Genomic DNA, 21,437 nt, shown 5'->3' on the forward strand with positions numbered 1-21,437 from the left:
ATCAAGTGGGGTTTATTCCAGGAATGCAAGGATTCTTCAATATACGCAAATCAATCAACGTGATACACCATATTAACAAGTTGAAGGAGAAAAACCATATGATCATCTCAATAGATGCAGAGAAAGCTTTTGACAAAATTCAACACCCATTTATGATAAAAACCCTGCAGAAAGTAGGCATAGAGGGAACTTTCCTCAACATAATAAAGGCCATATATGACAAACCCACAGCCAGCCTCGTCCTCAATGGTGAAAAACTGAAACCATTTCCACTAAGATCAGGAACAAGACAAGGTTGCCCACTCTCACCACTCTTATTCAACATAGTTTTGGAAGTTTTAGCCACAGCAATCAGAGAAGAAAAGGAAATAAAAGGAATCCAAATCGGAAAAGAAGAAGTAAAGCTGTCACTGTTTGCAGATGACATGATACTATACATAGAGAATCCTAAAGATGCTACCAGAAAACTACTAGAACTAATCAATGAATTTGGTAAAGTTGCAGGATACAAAATTAATGCACAGAAATCTCTGGCATTCCTATATACTAATGATGAAAAATCTGAAAGTGAAATCAAGAAAACACTCCCATTTACCATTGCAACAAAAAGAATAAAATATCTAGGAATAAACCTACCTAAGGAGACAAAAGACCTGTATGCAGAAAATTATAAGACACTGATGAAAGAAATTAAAGATGATACAAATAGATGGAGAGATGTACCATGTTCTTGGATTGGAAGAATCAACATTGTGAAAATGACTCTACTACCCAAAGCAATCTACAGATTCAATGCAATCCCTATCAAACTACCACTGGCATTTTTCACAGAACTAGAGCAAAAAATTTCACAATTTGTATGGAAACACAAAAGACCCCAAATAGCCAAAGCAATCTTGAGAACGAAAAATGGAGCTGGAGGAATCGGCTCCCTGACTTCAGACTATACTACAAAGCTACAATAATCAAGACAGTATGGTACTGGCACAAAAACAGAAAGATCAATGGAACAGGAAAGAAAGCCCAGAGATAAACCCACGGACATATGGTCACCTTATCTTTGATAAAGGAGGCAGGAATGTACAGTGGAGAAAGGACAGTCTCTTCAATAAGTGGTGCTGGGAAAACTGGATAGGAACATGTAAAAGTATGAGATTAGATCACTCCCTAACACCATACACAAAAATAAACTCAAAATGGATTAAAGACCTAAATGTAAGGCCAGACACTATCAAACTCTTAGAGGAAAACATAGGTAGAACACTCTGACATAAATCACAGCAAGATCCTTTTTGACCCACCTCCTAGAGAAATGGAAATAAAGACAAAAATAAACACATGGGACCTAATGAAACTTAAAAGCTTTTGCACAGCAAAGGAAACCATAAACAAGACCAAAAGACAACCCTCAGAATGGGAGAAAATATTTGTAAATGAAGCAACTGACAAAGGATTAATCTCCAAAATTTATAAGCAGCTCATGCAGCTCAATAACAAAAAAACAAACAACCCAATCCAAAAATGGGCAGAAGACCTAAATAGACATTTCTCCATAGAAGATATACAGACTGCCAAAAAACACATGAAAGGATGCTCAACATCTTTGCTCATTAGAGAAATGCAAATCAAAAGTACAATGAGATATCATCTCACACCAGTCAGAATGGCCATCATCAAAAAATCTAGAAACAATAAATGCTGGAGAGGGTTTGGAAAAAAAGGAACACTCTTGCACTGCTGGTGGGAATGTGAATTGGTACAGCCACTATGGAGAACGGTATGGAGGTTCCTTAAAAAACTACAAATAGAACTACCATATGACCCAGCAATCCCACTACTGGGCATATACCCTGAGAAAACCATAATTCAAAAAGAGACATGTACCAGAATGTTCATAGCAGCCCTATTTACAATAGCCCGGAGATGGAAACAACCTAAGTGTCCATCATCGGATGAATGGGTAAAGAAGATGTGGCACATATATACAATGGAATATTACTCAGCCATAAAAAGAAATGAAATTGAGCTATTTGTAATGAGGTGGATGGACCTAGAGTCTGTCATACAGAGTGAAGTAAGTCAGAAAGAGAAAGACAAATACTGTATGCTGACACATATATATGGAATTTAAGAAAAAACATGTCATGAAGAACATAGGGGTAAGACAGGAATAAAGACACAGACCTACTAGAGAATGGACATGAGGATATGGGGAGGGGGAAGGGTAAGCTGTGACAAAGTGAAAGAGTGGCATGGACATATATACACTACCAAACGTAAGGTAGATAGCTAGTGGGAAGCAGCCACATAGCACAGGGAGATCAGCTCGGTGCTTTGTGACCGCCTCGAGGGGTGGGATAGGGAGGGTGGGAGGGAGACGCAAAAGGGAGGGGATATGGGAACATATGTATATGTATAACTGATTAAATTTGTTATAAAGCAAAAAATAAAACAATTAAAAAAAAAAAACTTTACTAAATCAAAAAAAAAAAGAAAAGAAAAATAATGACTTGTTTTTGTTTTAAGCCATGAGGTTTTAGAGTAGTTTGTTAAATGGCACAAAACAACTGATACAGGAATTGGGGTTCCAGAAGTTGGAGTGATCCCAGAAGGGAGCTGATTGATTGAACTAAGTCTATCTACCCTATCTTTGAATTAAAAAAAAATAAGGTTAGAACATTGACTTCATAGCCCAATAAAAAATAATGTATTGGGCTTCCTTGGTGGCGCAGTGGTTGAGAGTTCGCCTGCTGATTCAGGGGACACGGGTTCACGCCCTGGTCCGGGAAGATCCCACATGCCGCGGAGCGGCTGGGCCCGTGAGCCATGGCTGCTGAGCCTGCGCGTCTGGAACCTGTGTTCCACAACGGGAGAGGCCACAACAGTGAGTGGCCCGCGTGCTGCAAAAAAAAAAAAAAAAATAGACTTTTAGACAAGGGGCATTATTAGAGATTAAAAAAAATACATGTATAAAAACAAAAGGTTCAATTTACTAGGAAGATATAACACTTCTAAATGTGAGTATACCTAATACACAACTCTAAAAAATGTAAAGTAAACTTGACAGAATTAGGGAGAAATAGACAAATTCACCATCATAGTTGGAAAATTTAGCTAATTTCCCTGTGAACCAGATAGAGCAAAACCTCACTAAATGTTTCCAAAATTAACACCACTTATGATCATAACAGGTTTTTCCCCCCCTGGAATTAGTTGGTAATTTCTTTCATTTATATGGATGAATTAATACCCAGACATAGGCAAAAAGCTACAAAAAAAGAAGAATTGTGAAAGACTATTTTCCTTACTGGAATACTGGAATATAAGGACATTTTATTGAAATCATTTTGGTAATTTTATAGGTTTAGTGCAATATAGTAGAGGATCCAGAATTATACTGAATGTTACAAAAAATAAAATATGAAAAATATGAGTTCACTTTAGAGGGAAAATATTGACTACTTAATAAATGGTGTTGATACAACTGACATAGAACTGAAAGAAAATTAAAATGGGAATTTTTTGTTCAAACTAGAGTTGAAAGAATAACATCTTAACCAAGACTAAAAACCCATAAGCTATATGGGAAAGAAAATGTATTTAACCACACACCATTTAAAAAATACTTTGGATCCCCAAAAATAACACTAAAATGTCCAAATGATAGATATAAGGAATATTTTGCACATGATGACAGAGGACTAACTTTTATAATAAATAGCTGATATAAATTGACATTAAAATACAATTAACCCAAAGAAAATAGAAATTTTCAAATTACAAAATTCACATATAGTGAAAAAAACATGTTAAAAGTTGCTCAAATTCACTAGTAGTAGGATAACACAAATTCAAACCTCAGTGAGATATAGTTTTCACCTATCAGATTGCCAAATTTAGATAAGGGTATTAATACCTATTGCTAATAAAGAGTGTGGAATAAAGAGAACTCAGGCATTTTGCTGGTAGATATTTAAAATGTTACAGGCCTTTTTAACCACTTAATAAGTTGTAAAGGCAAATTTTCCAAAGGACACCCTTACATATATGATAGTTTTAACTCAAAAAGAAATCCTATGTGGTATAGTAGTCTGTTGATGGAGGTGTACCTTAGCAGTAGGGTAACCTGACCAAAGGAAGAAACCACAAGGGAAAAGCCTTCTTCTGCCTTATTCTCCATTGCTACCACCTTGACCTTTGGAGACATAAAGCTTATAGTTAGCTTTATTCATGAGAACCTTTTACTTCTTTATGTCATACATACTGCTTTGGCCTGGAATAATTTTCATTCTCACCTTAGTCTAACTTCAAAATTTGGCTTAATTATCATCAATTCTTGAGTAATTTCCCTGATGCTTTAATTTTTGCTTCCCTTCTGCTACCATCACTTCTTAGAACACAAGCCCCATGCAGACCACGCCTAGGGGTCACACTAATTTTTCTGTCCTCACATAGGTAGATAAAGGACTCTACTGTGGAGCCTTTGTGGGGGCCTGGGGACCTTCGGGAGCCTGAGCTGCAGCCTTGGGCTTGGTTTGAGGCTTGGCCTGGGACTTTGGCCAGCAGAGCCTGAGACCTTTGGCGATGGGAGCATGAGCATGTTTCCTGAGCTTGGGGTGAGCAATTTAGGCAAATCAACTGAGCTTGTGGCTGCTGCCCTTTGGGATCTTGGGCTTTATGAGAACCTTGATAGCTTCAGCGTGTGCACTCATGGCCTTGGCATTGTTGGCCTGCACCTTCTTCCGGCCCTTCTTGTTGTGCTTCTTGGCAAAGTGTGTGTTCCTCAGGAATGTAGGGTCCACCCCCTTAAGAGATTCATATCATTCTGATCAGGGTTTCTTAATGCTGTTTCTGTGCCATTTTCGGGACTGGTTGTGTGAGTGTGGTTCTTGGACTTGGCCATGTCTACACCGGGGCCTGCAAATCCCAAAGTTCCTGGGACCTGAAGACCATAGCATTCTTAATTTTACTTTGTACTCAACTATTTAATTGTATGATCTGCATTATATTCTAAACTTATTAAAGACAGCAATCATGTATTCTTTTACTTTATATATCCAATCTTTATGGCATTAAGAAGACTCAATAAAGTCAATGAATTTTTATTTCAACAAAGCCAGAGATTAAGTAAAATGTAACGATTCCTTGGGAGCATAAGAGCATAATTTATCACTGTGTTCCCAGTTCTAAACATGATGTTTGATCACATACTAGCTTAATAACTATTTATTGAATGAATTTTTAAATGAGTAAATGAGAAACAGCTTATTTCTAATAGAAGTAATATCTATAGCAAAACGTTTCTTAAAGAGTTGTTACTAGCATGAAAGTCAAAATGGAACCCACCCTAAATAGTATTTTTAATCAAGTTAGCCGTTAGAAAGGAGTGTGTCTACATGATATTCCTGAAGGTAAGAGACAATGCATTTGCTTCTAGTAATTATCTAGCTCCTGTATTAAGTACTGAGCTCAAGTCAACCATATTAGAAGCATCAGGACTCAGAGCCAGCTGGATCTCCTACTATGGATACAGAAATTTCCAAAACACCCTGAATAGCCACATATGTCTTAGTTGCAAGCAATAAAGACTAACTCTGAAAATCTTGATTGAAAAAAAATTATTTAAAGGATATTGGAGCTCTTAGAATCTAGGGAATGTTGAGATAGATTGGAATACAGAGAGGGATTATGGGACGTCTGAAGAACCAAGCAGCAGAAATCAGAACGAATATATTACAGTGCAAGAACAGGCAGCAGATTTGTAAGTTACAGCTACTGACAGCTATGAATCTGACCTCTTAGCTATTCCTAAGCCTGTGTCACACTTTTAGCTTTAAAAGTCTCCTTGAAGCACACCAGGGCAGTCAGTTGGAGAATTTGGTTCCTGCAATAGTGAGAGGTGGCCATTTCTTCCCACTCATACCCCAAAGGAGATCAGGGAAGAGGGTGTTGGCTACTAAACAATGAAAAGAGAAATATTGGGTTGGCCAAAAAGTGCCTTTGGTTTTTAAGTAAAAATAAAAGACACATATTTCATTTTCACCAAGAACTTTATTGAACAGCGTATTCATCCTTTTTTTCCACTACCTTCTGCCATTTTTCAGGCAACTTCATAATTCCATCTTCCCAAAACTTTTTATCTTTTTGAGCAACAACTGTTCCAGGTGCCTTTTATAGTCTTCTAGGGAATTTAAAATTTTTCCATTAAGAGAATTTTGTAAAGACCGAAATAAGTGGAAATGTGAAGGTGCAATGTCTGGTGAATACGGCAGATGAATAAGAACTTCCCAGCCAACCTGTAACAGTTTTTGCCTGTCATCAAAGAAACATGCGGTCTTGCGCTATCCTGATGGAAGATTATGTGTTTTCTGTTGACTAATTCTGGACAGTTTTCATCGAGTACTGCTTTCAGTTGGTCTAATTGGGAGCAGTACTTGTGGGAATTAATCGTTTGGTTTTCCGGAGGAAGCTCATAATAGAGGATTCCCTTCCAATCCCACCATATACACAACATCACCTTCTTTGGATGAAGACCGGCCTTTGGTGGTGGTGGTGGTGGTTCATTTCGCTTACCCCACGATCTCTTCTGTTCGACATTATTGTACAGTATCCACTTTTCATTGCCTGTCACAATTTGTTTTAAGAACAGAATGTTTTCGTTACGTTTAAGTAGAGAGTCGCACGCAAAAATACAGTCAAGAAGGTTTTTTTTTTTTGCTTAACTTACGTGGAACCCAAACATCAAAGCGATTCACATAACCAAGCTGGTGCAAATGATTTTCAGTGCTTGGTTTGGATATTTTGAGTATGTCGGCTATCTCCTGCGTGGTATAACGTTGATTCTTCTCAATTAATATCTCGCTTTCAACTTCAACTTGTCTACCCAACCATGGAGCATCCTCCAGCGAGAAATCTCCAGCACGAAACTTTGCAAACCACTTTTGACACGTTTAATCAGTCATAGCACCACAGCACCTTCTCCATACCCTGCACAAATCTTTTTCTGTGTTTCAGTTATGTTTTTACCTTTCTTGAAATAATAAAGCATAATATGCTGAAAATGTTGCTTTTTCCTTCCATCTTCAATATTAAAATGGCTATGCAAAAATTCACCATTTTTGATCTCTGTTTTTAAATGCACTCTGATATGACGGCTGTCACACACAATCTAACAAAATTGTTTCAAATGAAGTTAAAGACAACTAAGCACAACTACGGCCATCTTACAGAAAGAACTGAATGAACATTTTGGCCAACCCAATATGTCTACTACAGAAGATGATGACCACATGGCGGTATCCATAAAGGAGACTATCTCATCCTTTCAAACCTAAAATCTAGTTGAGATTGAGTCAGGAAATTAAAATGGTGTTTCAAAAAAGGAATCCAACCTTGTTCATAAAACGATTTTGTGACACATATCAACAATATGTTTCCTTCTCAGACTTGATGAGAACATCAAAGATGTGAGGGTGAGAATGCAAGGAAAAATTTTTATAAAATGTAAGCTGCAGGTAACTATAATTCCCAGATATTTTGTGATCATTATCTGACATACCTTCTACTATTAAATAGAATTATGTCTCTTTTAGGTACAGAAGCTTAACCACATTAGAAATTTTAAAGAGATTGTTAAAGAAAAGGAAACATTTAAGAGAGACTCTGGGAAGGGTTTGGATTTCCTAGGTGTATATGGCAGTGCTGATTTACCTGACCTCAAGTTATTGCAGTATTGCATACAATGGACAAGAGACAGGTATTTAACTTAATTTTCCATGTACATTTTGTATGTAACAATCTGTAAGAAGAGAGCAGAAGGAAAATAAAACATTTTTCCAATTGTTTTCCTCCTATTGAGTTTTTCCTGGAATGGTTTGTGATATAATATGCCTAAAGTTGCTAACAAATTTGGTTGATGAAATTATTTTTGGATTAATTAAATTAACACAGGAGAATCAGCTCCTTGAGATCTTAGTTGTCTAATTCTGGTGTAAATTATATTCTAGATAAGTGATCATTATGTATAGACACAGTATGCAGTACTTTTATGTTTAAGAATATATTAGACTTAGATCAAATGTTTTTGTTAATTTACAAATTTATTCTATCACAGGATACATTTCAGTAAAATGTGTACCAAAATAATGTCTTGTGATGGTATAAATATAAACAACCTCCCTGTATTTTGATCAATTCATTATAAGCTAATTTAGTGACAGCAGTCATTGTTGAGCGTTGAGTTTCCTTGAGTGATAATTTGCTTTAAGACTTAAGAATTTACCTTTTTATCCATATCCTTGATAATTCAAAGGAGACAAAGAAAATAATCCAGGATTTTAATATTTTAAAAATAAACCGGATATAGATTGACTCTAAAAACTTTTTTTAAATGTCTAAATATTGGTTCACAAAGACAATATATTCAATAGAAAAAGAGCTCTATAGATATAAAATCAAATGACTCTCATTTTCAGGCCAGCAGCCCACGAAGCCAAACTAAACTTCAAAATAAAGGTTTAAAAAACCCATTAGAGACAAAAACACCAATGAACTGAAATCCAGGAAGTGAGGAACCATTTATAAGGAAAGAAAGAAAACACAGCTATACTCATCCTTGGCGGAGCTGTCGAAAGAGGATGAATAAACCATAGACCAGGAAACAAGAGACTGGGTGAAATTCTAATCGGCTTTTAATGACCACACGTGGGTTCATTTGTGACTATTTAAAGCAAAAATAATAATAAGGTAGTGTGAGGTTTAGAGTGTATATAGCAGTAAAACGTAAAACAAAAGCACAAAGACAACGAATGGGTAATTAAAATTATACTGTTTTAAGGCTCTTACCCTGTTTGTGAAATACTGTAATATTATTTCAAAGTTCTCTGTAAATCTTCTGAGATGGTGATCAGCGAGCTGGATGTTTATTAGGAGTGCTCTTCACATCCCCACTTGTGGAAGGAAGGAGCTGAAGCAGGACGGAGAAGAGGGAAAAGATCTTAATGAAGGACCAATGAAAGCCTCCATCTACCAATGGGTGCTTTGGAGCTGGCATGGTCCTCAGATTTGTTGAGTTGGCATGTGGGAACTGGACATTTTCACCCCTGGGATGGGCAGTCATTAGATGGTGACTGCCCTGCAAGGAAACATGAGCTTCCAAGACGGAGTTGTCTTCAGCTGAGGCAATCCCAAAGATAACTAACAGCTGAGAGCCATCTTACAGCTGCACTTCCAACAGCTGGGGCAAGTCCTTCATTCCTGGAGGCAAATCTGGTGCAACACAACAACCACTAAGGTGTATAAGTATGTGTTTGTAGGCACATAAAGAACTTGGTGGAAGTATATACACAGGGTTCTTCATATTGCTACCCCAGAGAGTTGGAATTGGGAGATATGTGGATGAGAATATGAATTTTTTTTCTTGACATATCTTTCTGTTATTTAATATTTTACAAATATAACTTATAACAATATTTCTTAAAATTTGTAAGGACACACAAAATGCTATTTTAATTTCAACATTCTTTTGCATTTGACACTGATTGTATTTCTTTGAGGACAATGATCATCATTATACCAATCAGAGTTTAAAGGAAAATAAGAATATTTCTTTAGCAAGTTTTTTCAGTCTGAAAGATTTTCTTATCTATATTCAGTACATCAGATTTTCTTCTCATTTGTAAAGCTGTGAGTGGGAGAAAATACTATTCTTGCTACCTTAGTTGCCAACCAATGATAGGTCTCTTTGAGCAGAAAACCAATTAGTAGTTATTCTTATTCTGTGGTTGGATATAAGAGTGTTTTCATATTGAAAAACAAAAAGAAAAGAAAAGAAAGCTTAGTGCACTGTTAGCTGCTCATGGATTTTTACTTTGGCTTAAGGTAGTTCCTGATCATAGTCTCAAGCCTTACTTGAGTTAGATTTATAGTGTTGTGCATTTCACTTCTTTTAAACATCAGTAATTCTGAATCAGAGGATGGTAAAGGTTCATGGAGAATACTAGGCATAGTCCAAGATGAATAACTGAAACAGATGCCCAGAAGACAGCATGATTTTCTCTATGAAAGGTATGTTAGTATTCTGTTTTCTTCAATTTAAAAAGAGCTATGATGGACAGATGTAGGAACAACTTGATTTTAGAGCCAACAAATTATTTTGAAGGGAAATTTGATAAGAGAATAATTGTGATGCCTGTGAGTGGATCATGAACAAGAATTATGTAGAGATATTTCTCTAACACAGGGATATGTAAAAATTGTATGTTGATAAGGCAACTTCTGTCTCTACTGGTTATTACTAAAGTCTAAGCATTTATTAGCCATAATTTCTCTTACCCAACATTGAAAGTATATGAATGTAAGCTATTTTTAAAATCATATATATGCTGCAAAGTAGTTATTCAAAGTGCAACCAATAACACATCAGTAGATTTTGGGATATTTTAAATGGTAATGGAATTTCTGTATTTTCTGTGGCAAATTAACACCACCACATACCATCTTGAATGCAATATTGATTATATCACTTTATAAAATTGTCTGCCTGAGGTTTAAGTTACTGCCTTTAGCATCTTATTGGTCTGATAATTGCATTTCAATTTGCTTTGGGAAACCATGCCTGGATTTAATTGAGTCATTATAGTTAAAATTGGTAATAAACAATAATAGGAAATATTTGTCTGTTCAAGTGCTGCTATTGCCTTTAACCATTTTGAATTATTAAACCATCCAAATCAATACTGCTCACTTATTTTTAATAATGAGTTCAATGACATAAAAGTAAACAGTTTTAGGAAGTGACTTTCTTTTTGAAGCCCAGCATGTTGCTATGTATGCAGAGTGCAGAGTGAACTTGCTGCAGCTTTTGGCAGTTTTAAAATTATTGTTAATTAACTTTTCAGCTCAAATTCCTGCAAGCTCAACTGCAGTTGATGAGTTATCATGCCTCAGCCAATAAATCCTGAAGTAATTTCATAAACATAGTTATTTAACCTAAATTGGATTCTCCATCAATCGAGACAAATCAATTTTTAAATGCCATATTATTGTGAGTTTTTATAATACTGCTTTGTGCTTATATTGGATTACACTTAAAGAACTTAACATTTATGCATTCTAATATCTCTGCAGAGAAGGTACTAAAACAGAAATATTACTAATAGTGATACATATATAGAATGTATACTTAAAATATATTTATTTACCAAAATTGATATGTAACAGATATACTGTGGTTTTTGATGCAAAGAAAAGTGAACTAGGAATCAGGAGCTCTCAGCTGTAGTTTCAGTACTACCCTGTATAATTTTCGTGAAATCCAACAAGTCATGTAATTTACTGAGGCTCAGTTTATGCCTTGGCAAAGGAAAATAATGCACTGAATTCTTGTAAAGGTATAGAGTTAATATATCAGAAGAGCCTTATAAGGTATAAAGGATTTTGCAAGAACAGAGGATTACTTTTATTGTCTATTATTCTTTTTCATTAATTCAAAATTTGTTAAATTCACAATCTGTATTTCTATATAGCTGTATTTTATGACTATAATGGCTCCAGATTTGTTTCCAAGGTTATCATGGATTGTATATAATATTTTCTTAATTTAAGATTCAATATGACTTGTTCCAGGGATCACTATATTCATAAATAAGATGTAGAAATTGATCTCTTAGATAGTAAAATATGCAAAGATCACAGCTTAGATAAAACCCTCTCTGGGTTAAAATTGGAATACTTGATTAGGAAAGAATTTCAGGAGTGATGATTCATTTCTTATTAGTATAATCTACATGTAAATAAACCTTTGGTTAAAGGAATATGTGCTTAAAATACATGTTATAACAGGATAAAGAAAGCAAAATTCTACTGAAAGCCTAGTTTACTATTTTCTGGAAAAGAAATGGGGATGGGAGAGATTGATGTATTTTGTTTCTGGTTAGCTATTTATTGTGCTAAGCATGACTAAATCATTCATTCATTCATTTATTAATGTAGACCTGTATTGACTATATGCTATATGTTCATTGCTAGGTGCTGACTCTGCAAGGATGTGAAAGAATGGTTCTACTTCCAATATAGTGGGGAGGCCAACTTGTAAGAGATGATTGCAACAATGTGTTATGTGCCATAATCTGTACATGTCTAAAATGTTAAAGACACATCAATCAGAGGTGTAATTGAGAATGCTGAGAAGCCTTCCCAGAGGATAAATGTTTGGATCCTGTATTAGCTGCTCAATTTTACATAACGCCTTCCATTTTTATCTCTGTTCTCACATTTTCTTCTAGAGAGATTTAAGTACCGTACTTTGTCTAAATCCATATTACTATTTTTATACTCTGCTTACATCATCTCATAGAATTTTAGGTGTTGTAAAGATCCTCTAGTTTCATATATTCAGTTTACACAGAGTTACACAGATGCTACAGCCCCAGAGCTGTTCTTGGAAGAGGGAGGACCAGAAAATGGGCATTCTGACTTTAGTCCAGGCTATTATCTCTCCTCATGTATCTATTTTCACATTATGTTCTCAATTCCATCCAGATTCAGAAAGCATATGAAAGTCATACAATGATATAATTTTTTTTATATATATCCGTTTGTATTCAGCTTCAAATCCATTTTGGGTGACCAAAATTTAATGAAGGATTTCAGAGAGAGAGAGAGGGAAGGACTGTGAGGGAAGGGGAAGGGAGAAGGAGAGAAAGAGAGGGACAGAGAAGGGATGAATAGGGAGGTGAAGTGGGAAAGGGAAGAGAAAGAGAGAGAAAAAGGTGCTTATATTGTAGGTAACAAGGCAATGCATTGGATGCAGAACATTGAAAAAAAGGAAATTCTGTGGTTATATGGGGAAATATAATTTGTGTTATTGGATTTGTAAAAGTTGCTCATGGATAGAATTATTTAATCCATCGTAAAGTTTCAGGTGACTACTCTGACCCAACATATGATTATATTCCTAAGGTCTTAAAGAGACAGGAATCTATGAAATATGAAACATTAAATTACTTTGTGTGAATTTTGGTGCTGGTGAAATTTTACCAATAGTTTAAGATATGTGTAAGTTTATATGTGTCCAACTGCTGGCTTTTTCTCAGAGGTGTCCACCTTTCTGTCCTGATGACACTTCCACTGATTTTTGAGGTCAGTGTAAGAGCAGAATCCTTTCATGCCCTGGTTCTTCATTTCAAAGCAGTTATACTTGGCTATTTAATAATGCTGCATTTGAAGGAAAAACATTATTAACTTTTCATTAATTGTATTTGTTTCTGTAGAACCCCAATAGGGAGCTCTTAATGCCCCACTGGGAAATGACTGGGTAACCCCATTATCAGACCCATGCTCAAGGGTGAGGGTTTCCAGTATTCCCTTTGCTCTCCTTTCAGCAGCTAATATTCTACCTTAAGATGACAATTCTAGGTCATAAAAATGTCAATATTTAGCCATTATGACCTTTTTTTTTTTTTTTTTTTTTTTTTTTTGCGGTATGCGGGCCTCTCACTGCTGTGGCCTCTCCCAGACTCTGGACACACCGGCTCAGCGGCCATGGCTCATGGGCCCAGCCGCTCTGCGGCATGTGGGATCTTCCCAGACCTGGGCACGAACCCGTGTCCCCTGAATCGGCAGGCGGACTCTCATCCACTGCGCCACCAGAGAAGCCCCCATTATGACCTTTTAAAATTTATTTTACTTTCTTTGAGTTTGTGAGTTACAGTGGGTCAAGCAATGACTTGAATTCAAATCCCAGTTTTTTTCTACAGATCAAAATTAGTTATGCCACATCCTAGTATTAGTTTTCTTTTGAAATCATTATTGCTACGCAATCAATCCATATTCACTGGTGGTAATAATAGATTTACCTTTTTAAAAGAAAATGTGGTTCTTCTATTTTGAAATGAGTACCAATTTCACTAGGGGTTTTTAGGCAGTGTCAGTTTTATTTTGTGCAGATTATTTCCTACTATGACTGATTCCCCACATCAATTTTTTCTTATTTTCTAAGTCATTTGTTAAGACTCATTTTTTTTTCTCTATAACAGTACACCAGGAAGTGATTTAGGCAATTTGTTCTGCTTTATGTTGAAAAGGATAGGCCAGTAATATTTATTATGAATTGGCTAAATTGAGTTTGTATTGAGTTATTAACTAACATGTGAGTAAATTGTGGGACTTCTCTCTCAGATATTCTAGGTCATTCTGTATCCAAGTTGCTAATCCAGTTCTTTCATGTATTTTTGGTCACTTAGTGAATTAATAGTTAAAATTGATTGAGCATTATTTTCTTAGTGTTAGACCTTGTGCTAAGTGTTTCCATGCATTATCTCATTTAATTATCATAACAACCTTCTAAGGACTCCCCATTTATAGATAAGAAATTGAGGCACAATGAAGTTAAACAATTTGCCCAGTGTCACAGTCTGGTAGGTTGTGGACCCAGGGTTGGAAATGAGGCAGCATAACTCTGGGATTGGTCTCTCCATTCTTCTCTATATTACCACATCAGCAGAGGGAAAGGCCATGTACAAATGGTGGAATCAAAGAGGTGTGTTTTTAGTGTATACATAAAATAAAATTGTTACATATTATAATGCTGCTTTATACTTTGTTTTTATTCTCTACTTCAAATTCTAAACATTTTTTTATTCTGCAGTAGGGTAAATACTCTTCTCAAATGTGATACAATAATGATGTCACAAAATATCATAGTATGAATATACCATAATTTACTTAATTATTCTCTCCTTTTTAATATTTATGTTGTTTTTCATTTTCAACATCAAAGAGAGATTAACACATGTTGATGCATAGATGTCTTAGCTCGGACTACTATAACAAAATAGTATAAATTGGGTGGTTTATACATGACAGAAATGTATTTCTCACAGTTCTGGAGTCTGGAAGACCAATATCAGGGTGCCAGTATGATCACATAGTTGGGTTCTGGTCAGAGTCCTCTTATAGGTTGTAGACTGCTAACTGATTATATCCTTACGTGGAGGACAGAGAGGGGAGGCAAGCTCTCTCATGACTCTTACAAGGGCACTAATCCCATTCATGAGGGATCTACCCTCATGACCTCATCTAATCCTAATTACCTACCAAAGGCCAGAACTCCTAATACCATCACGTGGGAGGAGGAGTATGGTCTCAAAGTATGAATTTTTTTGGGGGGGGGAAACAAACATTCCATCTATAGTAATAAATAATTATTTCTTTCAGATACATTTTTAGAGAATTTTGTGACCAAAGGGTTTGAGCATGATCTCTGATAAGTCACTTGACACTTCAGCTAAGGAAGCAATCTATGAAGACTCCCTCCCCCACAATAATCACACACTTGCATAATCTCCAGTTCCGAAATTCAGAGGGAACCTGTGACTTGTTCTAATCAATAAAGTTTGACAAATGTGATGTGTAATCAAACCCTTGATGAGGTTACATTAAATGGCAGAGATTTTTTTTCCCAAATGCAATTTATGTCCCAAATCCACTGTTTTTGAGCTAATCTAAAGAAAAATTCTCCTAGGTGGGTTTGACTTAAAACCTCTTAAAAGAGGATCTTAGGCTCTCTCTGTGTTCAGAGTGCTTTCCTGTGGGCCTTGATTAAGGAAGCTACCATGAGCTCAACTGCTATAAGTAAATGATGTGGAGGAGCTTGGTAGCACGTTTTTCTCTACTCATGCCTCCGGGTTAGAGCATAAGTCAATCAACACCTTGACTGTAGACTTGTAAGACCCTGAACAGAGGACCCACCTAAGCTATGCTGGGTTCCTGACCCATGGAAACTGAAATAAATGTATCTTAAGCCACGAAGTTTGTGGAGCCAATGGTGTAAATTTCAGCCAGTCTGAAGGCCTGAGAACTAGGGGATCTGATAGTGTAAGTCCTGGTCTGAGTGCAGGAGAAGACCAATGTCCCAGCTCAACTGTAAGAAAGAGAGTGAATTCTTCCTTCTTCCACCTTTTTGTTCTATTGAGGGCCTCAACAGTTTGGATGATGCCCACTCTACCCACGTTGGGAAGGGCAATCTGCTTTACTCAGTCTACTTATTCAAATGCTAATCTCCTCGTTAAACGTCACACACCCAGAAATAATGTTTAGTCAAATATCTGGGTACCACGTGTTCTGGTCAAGTTGACATGTAAAATTAACCGTCATAGGACAGATCGAAAAATGGAGCAAGACAGGAACCCAAGAGGCAAAATGTTCTTCAGAAGAAGGCAAGGAGTCAAAGGGAGAAAAATAAACTTGGTGATAGTAAAAAGATATTAAGTAGAAATTTTTTCAAAAGAGGTACTTTAGAGTTCACATTGTAAACTACCACCAATAAAATCTTAGTTCAAATTACACTGTTCACCCATTGTTTTAAAATAATTGTAACCTTTGGACTAAATCTAAGAGGTATAGAGACTTTGTTCAAATCTGGCATGGGATTACTCAGAGACAACTGATAACTGGATTACACAAACTATATTATATTAATCATCTTCATAACTCCATGAGGTAGATTCTTTTTCTGGCTGGTTCTGTGTCAGTTTGGTTAAGTTGGAGTTCAGGTTCCTTGAATCTCTGTCCTGGTATAATTTTAGTTAGAGTTTGCTGTAGTAGGAACTTGGGTGAGATTTGGAGGATGGAAGTGTAGGAAGCAGCCATCACGCATAGATATTTGTCATGGTCAGATATTGTTTTGGTCAGATACAAAAGTGCCCAGTGGATTCCAATTTGTTGCTCCTTTTACCTGCATCAAGCTTATCTTCTGGACAGATAGCCCTGCTGGGCAACAGTGGCACCAGATTCAGACCAGTTACTTGACTAGGCAAGAGCTGCTAGATAAAGATTATGGCTTCTCATAGACCTCTTCAGAAGCTCCCTCTTCATACTCCTACTTTGGTGGTTGAACAGGCTTGGCCTCTTGAATCTTCCAGCAATCTCTGATATGTACACAGTGCCAGTGCTTCAGACGAATTAATACTGACTTTCTCTGATGCTCTGACCTGCCCTTCCAGATATTTATTTACCCAGCCTGCCCCCACCCCAGCCCCAAGATTGTGTAAAGGATTTATTCCTATGAGGCTCATAGTAGCTCTGTTTTCTTGACTGAACACTGACTGATAGACACAATTATATTATTATTATCTAATTTTTTTATTTTATATTGGAGTACAGTTTTATAATGTGTTAGTTTCAGGTATACAGCAAAGTGATTTACACACACACACACACACACATATATATATATATATATATACATATATACATATATATATATACTTTTTCAGATTCTTTTCTCATATAGGTTATTTCAGACTGTTGAGAAGAGTTCTCTGTGCTATATAGTAGGTCCTTGTTGATTGTCTGTTTTATATATAATAGTGTATATATGTTAATACCAACCTCCTAATTTATCCCTCCCTCCAGCTTTCCCCTTTGGTAACCATAAGTTTGATTTCTAAGACTGTGAGTTTGTTTCTGTTCTATAAATAAGTTCATTTGTATCATTTTTTTAGATTCCACATATAAGTGATATCATATGATATTTGTCTTTTTCTGTCTGACTTACTCAGTATGATAATCTCTAGATCTATCCATGTTGCTACAAATGGAATTATTTCATTCTTTTTTTACTGCTGAGTAATATTCCATTGTATATATGTAGCACACCTTCTTTGTCCATTCATCTGTTGATGGACACTTAGGTTGATTCTGTGTGTTGGCTATTGTAAATAGTGCTTCAATGAACATTGGGGTGCATGTATCTTTTCAAAGCATGGTTTTCTCCAGATATATGCCCAGGAGTGGAATTGTAGGATCATATGGTAGCTCTATTTTTAGTTTTTCAAGGAACCTCTATACTGTCCTCCATAGTGGCTGTACCAATTTATATTCTCACCAACAGTGTAGGAGGGTTCTGTTTTCTCCACACCCTCTCCAGCATTTGTTGTTTGCAGAATTTTTGATGATGGCCATTCTGACTGATGTGAGATGATACCTCATTGCAGTTTTGATTTGCATTTCTCTAATAATTAGCAATGTTGCACATCTTTTCATGTGCTTTTTGGCCATCTGTATGTCTTCTGTGGAGAAATGTCTATTTAGATCTTCTGTCCATTCTTTGATTGGGTTGCTTGTGTTTTTTTTTTTTTTTTTTTTTGGTATTGAGCTGCATGAGCTGTTTGTATATTTTGGAGATTAATCCCTTGTTGGTCGCATTATTTGCAAATATATTTCCCATTCTGTGGGTTGTCTTTCATTTTGTTTATGGTTTCTTTTGCTGTGCAAAAGCTTTTAAGTTTAATTAGGTACCATTTGTTTATTTTTGCTTTTATTTTCATTACCCTAGCAGGTGGATCCAAAAAGATATTGCTGCAATTTATGTCAAAGAATGTTCTGCCTATGTTTTCCTCTAAGAGTTTTACAGTATCTAGTCTTACATTTAGGTCTTTAATCCATTTTGAGTTTATTTTTGTGTATGGTGTTAGAGAATTGTCATTTTATTCTTTTTCATATAGCTGTCCAGGTTTCCCAGCACCATATATTGAAGAGACTGTCTTTTCTCCATTGTATGTTCTTGCCTCCTTTGTCATAGATTAATTGACCATAGGTGCATGAGTTTATTTCTGGGCTTTCTATCCTGTTCCATTGATCTATTAGTTTGTCTTTCTGCCAGTACTATACTGTCTTGATTACTGTAGCTTTATAGTATATCCTGAAGTCAGGGAGCCTGATTCCTCTACCTCCATTTTTCTTTCTCAAGATTGCTTTGGCTATTTGGGGTCTTTTCTGTTTTCATACAAATTTTAATATTTTTTGTTCTAGATCTGCAAAAAATGCCATTGGTAATTTGACAGGGATTGCATTGAATCTGTAGATTACCTTGGGTAGTATAATCATTTTGACAATATTGATTCTTCCAATCCTAGAACATGGTATATCTTTCTATCTGTTTGTGTCATCTTCAGTTTCTTTCATCAGCATCTTATAGTTTTCAGACTACAGGTCTTCTGCCTCCTTAGGTAGGTTTATGCCTAGATATTTTCTTCTTTTTGATGTGATGGTAGATGGCATTGTTTGCTTAATTTCTCTTTCTGATCTTTTGTTGTTAGTGTATAGAAATGCAACAGATTTCTGTGTATTAATTTTATATCCTGCAACTTCAGCAAATTCATTGATGAGCTTCCAGATGTTTATTTACCCCACCTGCCCACACCCCAGCCCCGAGACTGTGTAAGGACTTATTCCTATAAGGCTCATAGTAGCTCTGTTTTCTTGACTGAACATTGAATGATAGACACACTTATATTATTATTATTATTTTTTATTCTGAGGCTCAAAGAGGTTGGCTGATTTGCCCAGTTTTATAACTTATAAGTGGCAGAACTAGGATTTAACTTAGGTTGGTCTGACTATAAAGCAAGGATCCTGAATTCAAATGGCCTCAGAGGACAGGTAAGAGAATGACACAAGCTTAGAGTAAGAAATATTTCTGAGAAAGAAACAGTTGGGATATTCTAGTACGTAGCTCTCTAAAGCATGTACTCAAGTTTCACTGAAAAACAAAGACTTAAATTATCAATCTAAAACTCTTGCTTTCAATTTAGGTCAATGCATTCAAGCTTTCCCTAATAAAAAATAGGTGAATATAAGTTACACTTGAATTACTAAGAGACCCCTGGAGACAATTTTTGCACTAAAGGAGACTGCTCAAAAATTAAAACCAAACCTTCATCCTTTATTGATTGAGTATCCTGGTGTATATAGATCTGAATCTGTGTTCAGTTCTAGATAATTATTACTATGTAGAATTTCTGGCTTAGTGTGATCTGATTTTCTGATATTTCAAAAGATGCCGACAGTTTGAATTTTCAAATAAAATTTTCCGCATTAAATTTTTAGGTCACTCATAATAGGGAACATGCTACACTATAATGTCCCTATTACTCCTAACACTGTTAAACATTTAGTATATGCTCATAGCTGAGCATTTTTAAGTCTCGAGAAATATGGTGACTTGTTATGTGTTAACTAGGTCATAAGTATGTTTTGATAAAATATTCTTGTATTTGAAAGCTGAAAGATGTAAACTTGTTGAATCATCTGTACTGGGGTTTTCTAGATGTTAATTAGGTAACTTATGGGGCAATGAAAGGGAAATGGAACAAAAGTTCTCCATACCATCCAATCCATTATGCATTGCCATTATCATACTAACGTGTCTTAATTTATCCTCACAATTAGTACCAAGTGTACATTATTCATGGATTCATTATGGTATTTTTATTCTTCTTATAATCACACTTTGAAAAATATATATAACTTAATCAATTTGTATTGTAATTCCTACTCAAATAATCATCAAAACACCATGAAAACCTGTGTGATGGAGCTGTCATTTTTTTCTTCCACTTTCAATGAGATAATTAACATTGGCCAGTGATTACTAAAGTTGCCAATATATTTTTTAAAAATAGCCTTGATGGAGATACAGACTTGCTTTGGAAATATTTTTCATCAAATGTTTTCTTTACAAGTGCTAATGTGAAAATGACTGAAAGCAGCCAATTGGTACTCACTTATCAATTTCTCTTTTACTTACTTTGCTAAAAGTTAAAATTTCATCCTATTCTATATTTTGAGAATGACCAATATGAAGTCTATGTTATGTTCAGCGTTGTAGCTATCTGTGTCCCTCAGGAGGTATTTGAATGGAATAGAGGAGTATGGTTGGAAGTGGTTTGTAAATAATTTTCAGAATAGATAGCATTTATTTCTACATATAATTTTATACCTCTTATGTCACAAGATTGCAAAATCAAAAGGAAGAATTTTTTGTTTGTTTGATTCTAAAGTCAACTGTTAAAATTTAATATTTGAACTTTTTGTCATCAAAATTTTATATCCAGACTTCAGTTTTCAACTCTGACATCTAAGGAGCTTGGGAATTGTCACTCCTGTCCTTACAAAAAATCAGTGACTTTTCTTGGACCCACAAGAAGACTGAGTTTTCAGGGCAAATCATCATCCTGAAATCTGGAGAGACAGGCAAATTACAGAGAGTCCAAGCTGAGATCACCTTACCTGGAGCAGAAGACCCTGGAGCCCTAAATTGGTAGGGACACTTAAATGACAATTTTGACAAATTTTTAGAGGCTAACTTTGTGTTAGCATGACAGTGGAAGACTCCTGGGAGCCACACTTTTGGAGCTGTACCAGGTTCCCATAATGATAATCTGAGGAAGAACCCCTCCTGTCTCTGGCAGGGGCAGGGAAAGAGCACTCATCACGATTACTTTCCATAATAAAGAACCTTCTCCATAATAAACCCTTAGCTTACAGGAGGGAAGAATTTACCACAGCCCTGTTGAAGGAAAACAACCTCCAGTCTATAATTCTATATCCAATGAAATTAAACAACCTCCAGTCTATAATTCTATATCCAATGA

The 21,437-nt window shown here is 35.8% G+C and overlaps 1 pseudogene; it reads right to left on the minus strand.

Moving 5' to 3' along the window:
* Positions 1–4,469: 4,469 nt before the first annotated feature.
* Positions 4,470–4,903, minus strand: LOC132483619 (large ribosomal subunit protein eL29-like; annotated as a pseudogene).
* Positions 4,904–21,437: the final 16,534 nt, after the last annotated feature.

The sequence above is a fragment of the Mesoplodon densirostris genome, chromosome 1 (assembly GCF_025265405.1).
Source record: "Mesoplodon densirostris isolate mMesDen1 chromosome 1, mMesDen1 primary haplotype, whole genome shotgun sequence".
NCBI lineage: Eukaryota > Metazoa > Chordata > Mammalia > Artiodactyla > Ziphiidae > Mesoplodon > Mesoplodon densirostris.